General features: G+C 37.7%; 1 long non-coding RNA gene across 1 annotated transcript; it reads left to right on the top strand.

The window, feature by feature from the left end:
- Positions 1-108: 108 nt before the first annotated feature.
- Positions 109-1,774, top strand: LOC121755720. Its single transcript, XR_006040856.1, has 5 exons — positions 109-322; positions 760-835; positions 1,241-1,309; positions 1,400-1,499; positions 1,601-1,774. It is a non-coding gene; the product is annotated as an uncharacterized LOC121755720 (long non-coding RNA).
- The last annotated feature ends 10,363 nt before the right edge of the window (positions 1,775-12,137 follow it).

A 12,137-nucleotide genomic window follows, 5' to 3' on the forward strand; every position in this document is an offset into this window, starting at 1 on the left:
TGGAAATTCCAACTTGGAATGCATGCAAAGTGCAAACTGCAAACCCAACATCTATAAATTCGGAACCCTCCCTCTCTCTCTCTCTTGTAATCAATTTCCGTCTCTCTAAATCTGAGGTGAGAGAAGTTGCTTAATTGTGCTTCTGATTTGTGTTTGGAATGGATCGAGCCAAGATTGACCGTCGCCAGCAAGAAGCTGCCTTCTCCAAAAGGCGTGCGTGCTTGTTCAAGAAGGCGCATGAACTTGCCGTTCTCTGCGATGCTCAAGTCGCCATTATCATTATTTCCTCCGATGGCAAATTCTACGAATTTGCTACTTCCAGGTACAATTCCATCTCTATACTTACTTCGGCTTAGTTGCTAATGAATTTTGATTTCTCGGCTTGAAATTCGAATTTCCCGCTTAATTTTACCCCTTCTTCAGTCATTCCTTCGCATGCTATTTCCGTTATTGCGCTCTAATTGAATTTTCTAGGGTTTGATTAGTTATTTTTTGTTTGCTTTCATTGCTGCTTCTGGAATTGATCAGTGATTTCTGATCTCTGTATCATTAGATCGAGTCTCTTGCACCAGAAAATCGTCTAATCTCATAATCAGTTAGAGTAGCAATTAAATATATCCCCAATTTTTTTGTGCTTTTTACTAATTTATTAATTGATCGATATGGTTCGTTTAGTTGATTGTTTTATGAAGCATCTAGTTATTCAAACACCGTGTTTCATCCTTGGGAAGTTGAGCTAAACTTTGTTTGTTGTTGCAGTATGCAGAAAATTATAACAAGATACAAAACGTGTTTGGAACTCGGCAATCCTAATGCATCACATTCAAATCTAGAGGTATGCTTCTTGTAGAAAATCTAATTTCTTTCACTGCTCTGGTGCTTTCTCCTCTGCCTCTCCATTTACAATGCTTGGATGAAAGAGAAAACACAGTATCCTCGGATGAATTTTGATACGAACAAAATTCTAGAGTAGTTGTATATGTATGTATTGAAGCTCTGTAGCGTGATGATATTAGAACATTAAGACTGATACGTTGTCTGTTCCTTCTAGTAATGGAGTTTGGAGTACTAGTAATCTTAGAACATAATTATCTCTCAAAAGAAGACGACCTCTGTTGATCGCCTATCACCAGATATTTCACTATTTCATTTTATAAAAACTGTCTTGATCGGTTATCATTGTTAAATATTACTATAAGAGTTCAGTTTTCTGTTTTAACTCGTCTTGAACCAAAAACAGACACCTGAGGAAGACAGCACTGAAGGATGCCAGTGTTTCCAAACAGAAGGCTGATAAACTCAAACCAAGGTAGATATACAACTCACTTTAGAAATCTAAGTATTTGCATATATTTTGAGAGAATCTCTGTTTTATTTTTATATTGGTTGTGGTGTCCAGGAAATTTCTTGGCAAGGACTTGGCACAGATGAGCTCACATGAATTATCTGAGCTTAAAGAGAAATTAAACAAAGGGATGATGTTTATAAAGGATACAAAGGTTTGACATTATGTCACATTCTTATGCTGATGAAAGCTTTTATACTTGATCAAAAAGTTTTAAAAGTACTTGTCCTTGTAAAAGAATGTTCTATTTTGCAGCTGCAACTGTTGAGGGATGAATTAGAAAAATCAAGAATGCAGAAACAGCAGCAGCTGGAGAAAAGCCAGATATTGCAGAGACAGGCAAATCCATCTCCTACACTAAGATGAATAAATAGCCACTTTGTATGCTTGGCTTTTGCTCATGAATTATATCTTAAAACAAACCGTTTATTTCAGTTGCACAGGTTGAAGAGCTTAAGAAGTTTGTTCCAACCAGAATTTATAATCCAGCACCAATTTCTGTTCACTGCCCTGCAACGGAGGAGGATGTTGTGCAGCCAGAACAGCTTAACAAGAACTTTGTTCCAACAATAGTTTATAATCCAGTGCCGATTTCTGTTTACGACCCGACCCTGCTACAGAGGAGGAGGAGGATGTTGTGCTGCCGGAACGAGTCCAGTACCAATTTCTTCCACGTAACAATTTTGGTATCAGCAGTGGCACATATAATGCTAGTGAGCATTAGGCTTTAAATATGGTATATAATGTGTGCATATTTTTCTTGTAAAGTAGCTATTTTCTTATTATATGTACACAAGTGTAAGAGGCTCTGATTATAGTCGCATCTCTGCAATGTGTTTGAAATCCGTTCTAGTTAAATTTTAATTATACTTAATTGATTCAACCTCAAATTAAGTCAATTGACATTGAGGTATCCAAAATTTCTTTTTTAAGATTTTGATTTTCGTCGATTTAGTTTTTGTCTTTTTCTTTCTTCTTCATTTTTCTGTTTTATTCTCATAATTAATAAGACTTCAAAAAATTTAGAGACCTCAAATTCAATTTTAGTGGCACTCTTCCTTACATGAATTACACATTTATATAATTAATAAAAAAAATTAATTACAAATAGTATGTTTTAGTTTTAATACAAAATTAGTAAAAAATTATTAGAAGTTTATGTTATGGAGAATGATTTTATTTCGATATGGGTTCTAGCCTTCTCTCACTCTTTAAGTTTCATGAATACATATTAGTGTAGTTTTGTACATCTATTATCTTAATAATAGTTACTTAAATATCTTGAGATTATAGAATGAAAACAAAATGTCTTACAAATTGTAAAAGTAGTTCCATACCAATGTTCTTGAGACTAATGGTACCAATTAATTTAATTATAGATTGTAAAAATGAAAGTTGCCATGTTTAAAGACTATTTATACAGCATTGTATGGACCGTGGACCTACAAAAGTTTTCGTGTTTTTATAATTACTAATACTACAATTTACATACTACTACTACACAATGATACAAGTAATGTGCATTTATTTTTTGGAAAAAAAAAAAGTTAACATGTCTTATTACATCATTTACAAGTTACAAAGTGTGATATTTTGTGTAGCTTATTATTACAAATATAAGAAGTTAAATTGGGGATGATTCTAGTCTGGAAACCTAATGTTTGCGATCACCTTATTCCTTGCACTCAAAAGTTGAGAGAAGAGATGATCCGTTTGGGTGTTTATCCGTTGCAGTGAATCCTCCATCACCTTCAATCTCCTCTTCACCTCCTCCACACCCTCACCCATCTTCACCTCTCTCACCTCCTCCATAATCACAACCCCCACCACCGATTTACAGAATCTCGAATCCACCTCTTTCAACAACGGATCATCAATTTCAATTCCTCCCGCCTTCCTCCTCATCTCCATGTAGGTTTCCGCATTCCCGCACAATCCGGCAACAACCAAACCCAGCGCCAACAATCCTAATTCCTGCACAAAATTAGGGCTTCGAGGAGCACTTGCTCCTGCCGCGAAGTCGCCCTCTCTCCCAGCGTGATCGCCTTCTCGAACTTGATCTTCTGCTGCGGCGGCGCGGCGAGGCGAGCTTCCGCCGGCGAAGTGGTGAGGGCGTGGAGGAGGCGTATCTTGGCGTGGGAGAGATGGGAGACGGAGGAGGTGACGGCGTTGGAGAGGCTGAGCAGGTCGGAAGTGCAGCTGAGATACTCTGCGGTGAGGCAGGGGCCCCACCGCCGCATCGGGTAGTCGATCTGGACGGCCAGCTCCGCAAAAGCGCAGTTGCTGGTGTGGATCAGATCGAAGCATTTGGTGAAGCCTTTCAGTGAGAGCAGCTCCGATCCAATTCCGGCGATGAATTCCGCGATTCTAGATCGGAAATCGGCTAGGGCAGCCGATTTGAGGGGGCGATCCAGTGGCTTCGGCTTGGATGATGGGAAATTGAGCGAACGCCCTAGCTTTTCTACGAATACAACCATTTGATTTTGTGTGTGTGTGAGATGCTGTGTATACATACATATACATATTTATATATGTAGATCTAAAAGGGGAAGAAACCATAAAAAACAATTCCAGCAACTGAAGCACAAGGAATTGAAAAATGGTCAAGTCCCAAACCGTGTGGTTTCTGCAAATTGGAGATTGCTTCATCGCCTACGCATCGCTTTCACACGCCTTTTTTGTCAAGTACAGTATTTTATTTATGCGTTTCGATAACAATCACCTTTCGCCATTAATTTAAACGTGACTATTTAATTATTGTGAATTTGAGTTGTTTAGTTTTTTTTAATTGGGTGTACGCCAACGGTACCATTATTTTTGGCTTTGCAATTTAATTGCAGTAATAACATATAGATTTATTAGGAATAGTCGAATCGGCTTAGAATGTTACCGGTGATTTTGGTTTTGGTTTTGGTTTTGGTTTTGGAATGAGAATAGTCGATTTGCTTAAATCGTCATCAGTGGTTTCGGTTTTGGTATTGTAACAAACACTTCCCGTCTTACTTAATATACAAAAGGTCCTTCGGTCATTCTGATTCGATTTCGGTTCAAGAAAAAATAGAACATTCTAATCATTGATTGTTGTTTTTGATTATTCGGATTTTATAGGCTAACTATAGAGACAATCATGGGACACTTTCTAGAGGAAAACAACTAATTTTTCGTGACCTTTTTAAAAAAAAAATTTGATAGTTTGCCTAAATAAATTTTGTTTGATTTGATCAAAATTTATTTATAAATACCCAATCCTTCATTCTCACATCGCATACGCACTCTTCAATCCAATCTCCATTAGTATTTCTCATATCACACAACGCAACTCTACCTCCCAATCATTTATCTCAAGTCTTAGTTTGTATTAAAAGGAACTTTTCTATTTTGTACTCGATTTTCAAGTTCACTCAAGTCCCGAGCATTCGGCAAATCTAGCTGTTGAGTTGCTTCATCTATAAATTTGCCAAAATGCCATAAGGATTGTTGAAACGCTGAGGGACTAAAATAGACTATATCTTTTATGAAAGGAATGCAATTGATCATATATAATGTGGAAGTCTGTAATATCTACATACAAGGACAAGTTGTCATTCACTACAACGGTGGAGATTGAGGCTTTTATGCCCTCCCCACATTATGACATGAGTATTAATCTCCACTCTTGCATACACCAATCATCGGTCCAGTGTTTTAAAAACTGGACCGGACCAGCCGGTTCGACCGGTCCGACCACGAACCGGTAGGTAGTCCGGTCCGGTTTACCTATTTAGACCAATGTGAGGTTGAGTCACCGAGAACCGTTTGAACTGGCCGGTTGGACCGGTCTGACCGAAAACCGGTTTTTGTTTTTTGTGTTCAAAATTTTTAAAACTTATTCTTAAAAGGGCTTGAACTCATGACATCCAGTCCAATTAACAAGAGCTTAACCACTCCACCACAAGCCACACATGGAAAAATAAGAACATTAAAACAATGTTATACATAGAATATTAATATTTTTATTTAAACCAACTAATAATTCATTTATTTTATATTTTTATGTAATTATTTATTATGATACATATAATTATCATCCTCTAAATTTCATCTATACTTTCCTAGTTACTATATTATTACTATAACGCTTAGTACTATCGTTATATTATACTCCCTCGGTCCCATGTTACTTGCACTGTTGCTTTTCGGCTCGTCACAAACTCCTTACACTATTTATAGTTTAAGTTAGAATTAATGCATTCAATTAATATGTTAGTTTAAGTTAAGAGCTTCTTTATTAAGTGATGTCTCAGTACACTTAAAGTTCTAATTTAATTACACTAAAAAATCAATCACAAATTTACGGCCTAAAATAAAAAGTGCGAACAACATGGGACGGAGGGAGTAAGATTCGATTTTTTCAATACATTTATTAATTATAGTTTATTAGTTACTAAATATATATATTTTTATAGCATATATTTAATTTATGTAGCCTAACTATTGATATTAAAGTATACTTTTGTTTAAACTAACTAATAATTTGTATTCGATTATTCCACCACATACATATTTTTTAATTAATATAAATTTGATTTATTTTTATATGTAAATATTTAATTTTTATTCACACTAACTAACAATTTGTATATTTTATTGTATTCATTAAATTTTAATGTTTTATATTTGTATATATACTAATTATTTGTAAGATTGAATTTTTGTGATACATTATTGATCATATTTTATTATTTATTATATTGGACACTATATTTTACATTATAAATTGAATTATACATATTTGTAACAGTAAAACGGTTCCACCAGTGATTAAACCGGTCCGACCGGTTGAATCGTGAACCAGTAGCTTCACCGGTTCACTTACCGATCCGATTTTTAAAACATTGCATCGGTCATTGGGCCTAGAAATTGCAAGATTTCACTACCAAGTGCGTGCTATAAGGCATAAGCTACATAGCACTGAAAATTTATGAGATTTGAGTTTTAAATTTTCAATAAACCGGTGAAAATAAACATTTTGGATTTATATTCCCACCTATTTTCACTTTCTTTCTTTTTCCAAAGCTTGATATGTAAATATTAAACTAATTATTGAATTTTCAAGAAACTCATTTCATATGTAACTTAGCGTCACCATTGCGTGCATGACATGTTTAAAACATTGAAGATATATGTAGTATATTTCATTTTGGGAAGTTATATAGAGATTAAAAACATTTCTGTAATAAGATCTTAAGAGGGATTAATAACATGCGAGTATGACTAGGGCTGAGAAAAAATACCGAAATGCCGAAATACCGACCTTATCATATCGCGAAAATATCGAATTTTTGGTATACCGTGATTTTCGGTACGGTATGATACCTTACTGAAATATTTCGGTAAGGTAAAGGTATGAATTTTTATATACCGCGGCATACCGAAATTCGGTATATACCGTAATTTAAGGTATATACCGTAAAATATGAATATAATAATATATAAAGTATTTTACATATTTTTAAATTATAAAATTTATTGTGAAATATAATATAATATGAATAAAATATACAAGTATTTAATACCCATATATTATTTAAATTACTATAAAATATAAATAGTATTCTAAACACTCAAATTCTCCGGCAAAAGTATGGTATACCGAACTTTGGTACGGCATACCGAAAATGAGGTACGATATCGGTATGAAAATTCTCCATACTGAAAATAAGGTATACCGAAGTTCGGTATACCGAAAATTTTGGTAAGATAAAGGTATGATTTTTTTCGCATACCGAATTTACGGTAATGTATATGTTGGTTCTACTGATTACAAGAGATAAAAGCCGGGCGTAATACAACCCAAAAGAAGGAATACAAGAACCGAAACTGAACTGAATTACAATGAAACAAATAAACCGTGAATGTTTAGCCGAGTCGAGGAGGCCTCTTCCCGCAAGACGAGATACGCCCCGGTAGTGCTCTTCGGTTTGGCGTTTCGTCCCCAAAGGTAAAACAACTACGTCTCTTTTGATGCAGCACCGCAATCAGTAGAGCTCCGGCGAACTGGATGGAGGAGAAGGCAGAGCTTCGACAGAAAGACAATGCAGAGAGGGAGAGAGCTTATGATGCAGAGAATGCTTGGAATTTCGTAACCGACGTCGGTTACGAGCGTGTGGCAGGCGTGTGCCTTTCGCATGTGGAGCGTGTGGATTTCTCACGTGGCAGCCGTGACTGTGCCTCGCTTGACGACGTGTCAAGCCACTTGGATTGCTGACTCGGCGGTGGTCCAAAAAGAATAGTTTGGGCCAAGCCCCAAGCCCAAAGACCACCCAAAGACCAATTGCCAAGATCCAAATCCAAGTCCAAGTCCAAGATCGAGATCGAGATCGGGATCGGGATCGGGCCCGGGCCAGGGCCCGAGGCCCGCGAGCACGAGCACGGGCACGGGCTCGGGCGGGCGGGCGGCGGCGGCGGCGCGCGCGTGTGGGCTCTTTCACCCATCTTGGTCCACTATAATTATTAAGTAACATAAAGTCACTTAATTTATACACATTAAAAGATGTGTTAATCCTCCAATGTGGGATAATTAACACTAGTTAATTATTCCCTAAGCTCCAACTCCAAGCTTTTAATTAAAAGCTAATTATGCCCAACTTTAATCCACTATTTCTCACTCACCGGAAATCGGATTTGAGAAAGTGAATATACTACATTTATCTACGTAAAATGTACATCGACGCTATGTCATTTAATTTCACAAAATTAAATGTCTCGTCACATTTATTATTTGGTCAAAATCCATTGACCGGGCATATTTAATACCATGATTTCTACAATCCCCCACATGAGTGGAAATAGCCGAATGCATATGCATGCAGACACAAGCTCAACCCTCGAGAGGTATATAAGCATAAGGATAGGTAGTTGTTGACTTTGAACCCTCCATAGTCGACACCATCGGATACACAGGCGGCTTAGTAGCGCGATGCTTTGAACTAATCCCCCACGGCGTGCACCGAGACAATGGTGTTAACGCTTAAACACCTCAACCTCATCCGTTCTCATGTTTTGTGTCCATTGCGGTCTTGGACACCACTTTGGATTCATAAGTGCATTTTTTTTTATGAAGCGACCACACTTCGCACTTACATAGGTGATTCTTAGTCAAGTACCTTGCCATACTTGGTCTCTTTGAGAATTCCATCTCTTTGAGATCCTTAAGAACCATTAAAAGTCATAGACTTAGCCTTTACCACTAAGCAAGTTCTCCAACACTCTATTGCTCTCTAGGGAATAGATATAGTTGAGTGTTTCTCATGAACTCTCATAGCTTAGTTGTCCCTTTGAACCAAGTTCTTGGGATCTCCAGTCATCATGGTTGGGTTACCACTGTGATAGTTCTTTTAGTTTGTGGATTTCAAACCCATTCCCTCTAGCAACTTATTCATTTGATCACGGTTTAACCCTTTGGTTAGCGGATCCGCTAGATTATCTATTGACTTCACATAGTCAATTGTAATCACCCCTGTTGTGATCAAATGTCTCACGGTGTTATGTCGTCGACTTATATGTCGAGACTTACCGTTATAGAAGCCATTGTTTGCCCTTCCAATAGCTGCTTGGCTATCGCAGTGGATCAGCACTGGTGGCACTGGCTTAGACCAACATGGAATGTCTTCAAGGAAGTTCTTAAGCCACTCGGCTTCCTCACCAGCCTTATCCAAGGCAATGAACTCCGATTCCATTGTTGATCGGGCTATACATGTCTGTTTTGTGGATTTCCACAATACAGCACCACCCCCAATAGTAAAGACGTATCCACTTGTCGAAAGTGAGTCTCTATTATCGGATATCCAATTGGCATCACAGTACCCTTCAAGTACCGGGGGGTATCTCGAGAAGTGTAGCCCAAGATTTTGAGTATGTTTTAAATATCTCAAAACCCTCACAAGAGCTCTCCAATGCTCTTTGCTTGGATTGCTCGTGTAACGACTCAACTTGTTCACGGCACAAGCAATGTCAGGTCGAGTGCAATTAGTCAAGTACATAATGCACCCGATGACCCGTGCATACTCTTCTTGTGCAACGGGCTCGCCTTTGTTTTTGCTCAAGTGAACGTCGAGTTCAATTGGAGTCTTAACCGGCGCGCCATCATAGGCTTTGAATTTATTCAATATCTTCTCAACATAATGTGATTGTGTTAAGATGATTCCATCATTCGTTCTTAGAATCTTCATTCCAAGAATTACATCGGCTAGACCCATGTCTTTCATGTCAAAGTTTCTCTTTAACATGGCCTTTGTATCGTTAATTACTTGAGTGTTGCTACCCAAGATTAACATATCATCAACGTAGAGACACACTATAACATGACCGTTATTAGTGCTCTTGATGTAGACACATTTGTCGCACTCGTTGATTTTAAACCCATTTGATAACATCACATTATCAAACTTCAAGTGCCATTGCAATGGCGCTTGTTTCAATCCATATAGGGACTTTACGAGCTTGCATACCTTTTTCTCTTGTCCAGGTACTACAAACCCTTCGGGTTGTTCCATATAGATTTCGTCTTCTAATTCACCATTCAGAAACGCGGTCTTTACATCCATTTGATGAATCTCAAGATTGTGCAATGCAGCAATAGCGAGAAGCACCCGGATAGATGTAATCCTTGTTAGAGGTGAATAGGTATCGAAGAAGTCATGTCCTTCCTTTTGTTTAAAACCCTTTACTACTAGTCGGGCTTTATACTTATCAACTGTTCCATCGGCCTTAAACTTTCTTTTAAGAACCCATTTGCATCCTAAAGGTTTAGCACCTTCGGGCAAATCAACCAACACCCATGTGTGGTTTAGCAAAATTGAATCAATTTCGCTTTGAACAGCTTCTCTCCAATGCAGCCCGTCTGAGCCAGCAAAGGCTACTTTTATCGATGTTGGTTCTTCATCCAACATGAAAGCAATGTAGTCAGGACCAAAAGTTTTTGGTGTTCTGACTCTATTACCACGTCTTAGTACTGTATCTTTTGGATCGGGCCTTGCACGCTTGCGCGATTCAGGTTCCGCATCTGCTGATTTAGAACTAGTGGCTTCTTCTTCCACTTGTTTAGAACTAGTGGCTTCTTCAATTCTTGTCTCAGAATTGGTTGAGACTTTTTCCTTGTCTTTGCAAGGAAATGTATTTTCGAGAAATACAGCATTCCTTGACTCAATTGTTGTTCCTACTGTGATAGTCGATATTTCAGACTTGTGAACAACAAATCGATATGCACTACTGTTAAGTGCATATCCAATGAAGATGCAATCAACCGTCTTAGGTCCGATTGTAACTTCTTTGGGCAGAGGAACCATCACCTTTGCCAAACACCCCCACACTTTGAGGTATTTGTAGGATGTATGGCTGGCAATTTTCGACACGACACGATAATCTGACACGAATCCGTACGAAATTATTGGGTTGGGGTCAAGTCTTATTGGACCCGTGTCTTTATCGGGTTGACCCATTAAGAACCCGATAATTTCGGGTTGGGTTCGGGTCGGATGCGAGTCGAATACGGGTAACCCATTAAGAAATAATAATATTATTTTTATTATTATTTAAAAAAATATATATTACTTTAATTTTTAAATTTCTTATAAATTAGGTTTAAATAGTATAAAATGAATTTTAATTGTGTAAATTAGGTTAAAATTAAGGTTTAATCGTGTAATATTAGGTTTTAATCGTGTAATATCAGGTTCGGGTTGTTATCGTGTCGTGTCAACCCATATTATATCGTGTCGATAACGGGTTCGTGTCGGGTGCGAGTCGTGTTCAGATTTGAAGGTAGCAGGTCGGGTTCGTGTTCGGATTTACAGTTTCCTTAACAGGTCGGGTTCAGGTTAGGCCTTATTGGGTTGGGTCATTATCAGGTTGACCCGATAACGACCCAATCCGCACGATTTGCCAGCCCTAGTAGGATGTCTTCCTTCCCTTCCACAACTCATAAGGAGTAACATCTTTTCCTTTGAGAGGGATCTTATTCAAGATATAGTTGGCTGTCAAAACAGCTTCCCCCCACATGTTATGTGGTAATCCTGAAGTTAGAAGCAGTGCATTCATCATCTCTTTTAGAGTTCGATTTTTGCATTCTGCAACACCATTAGATTGTGGTGAATATGGAGCAGTTGTTTGATGAATTATACCACTTGCGTTGCATAACTCCTCAAACGGGGCTACATATTCGCCTCCTCTATCGCTTCGAATCATTTTGATTTTACAACCAAGTTGATTCTCAACTTCGTTCTTATAATTTTTGAACGCTTCTATTGCTTCATCTTTACTTCTTAAAAGATAAATGTAGCAATACCTTGTGCAATCATCTATGAAAGTGATAAAGTACTTTTTACCACCTCTTGTTTGCACCATCTTTAAATCACATACGTCCGTGTGAATTAATTCAAGGGGTTTTGTGCTTCGTTCAACCGAGTGAAACGGCAACTTAGTCATTTTTGCTTCAAGACAAATTTCACATTTATCTTGGGTATCCAATTCATTAGCCTTTAGTAAATCTAAATTCACTAATCTTTTAATAGCTTTTGAATTCACATGTCCCAATCTACAATGCCACAAATTTGAAGACTCAATCAAATAAGAGGAAGTAGATGCTTTATTCTTATTAGCCAATGGCTTTGCAACACTGCGAGTTGCTACACTAAGCTTGAAAAGCCCATCGGTTACATAACCTTTTCCGAGGGATTTTCCAAACTTATACAAGACAAACCTATCAGACTCAAATACAAGTTTAAACCCCTTATTAACTAGTATTGATCCTGAC

This window comes from Salvia splendens, chromosome 11, assembly GCF_004379255.2.
Source record: "Salvia splendens isolate huo1 chromosome 11, SspV2, whole genome shotgun sequence".
Lineage (NCBI taxonomy): Eukaryota > Viridiplantae > Streptophyta > Magnoliopsida > Lamiales > Lamiaceae > Salvia > Salvia splendens.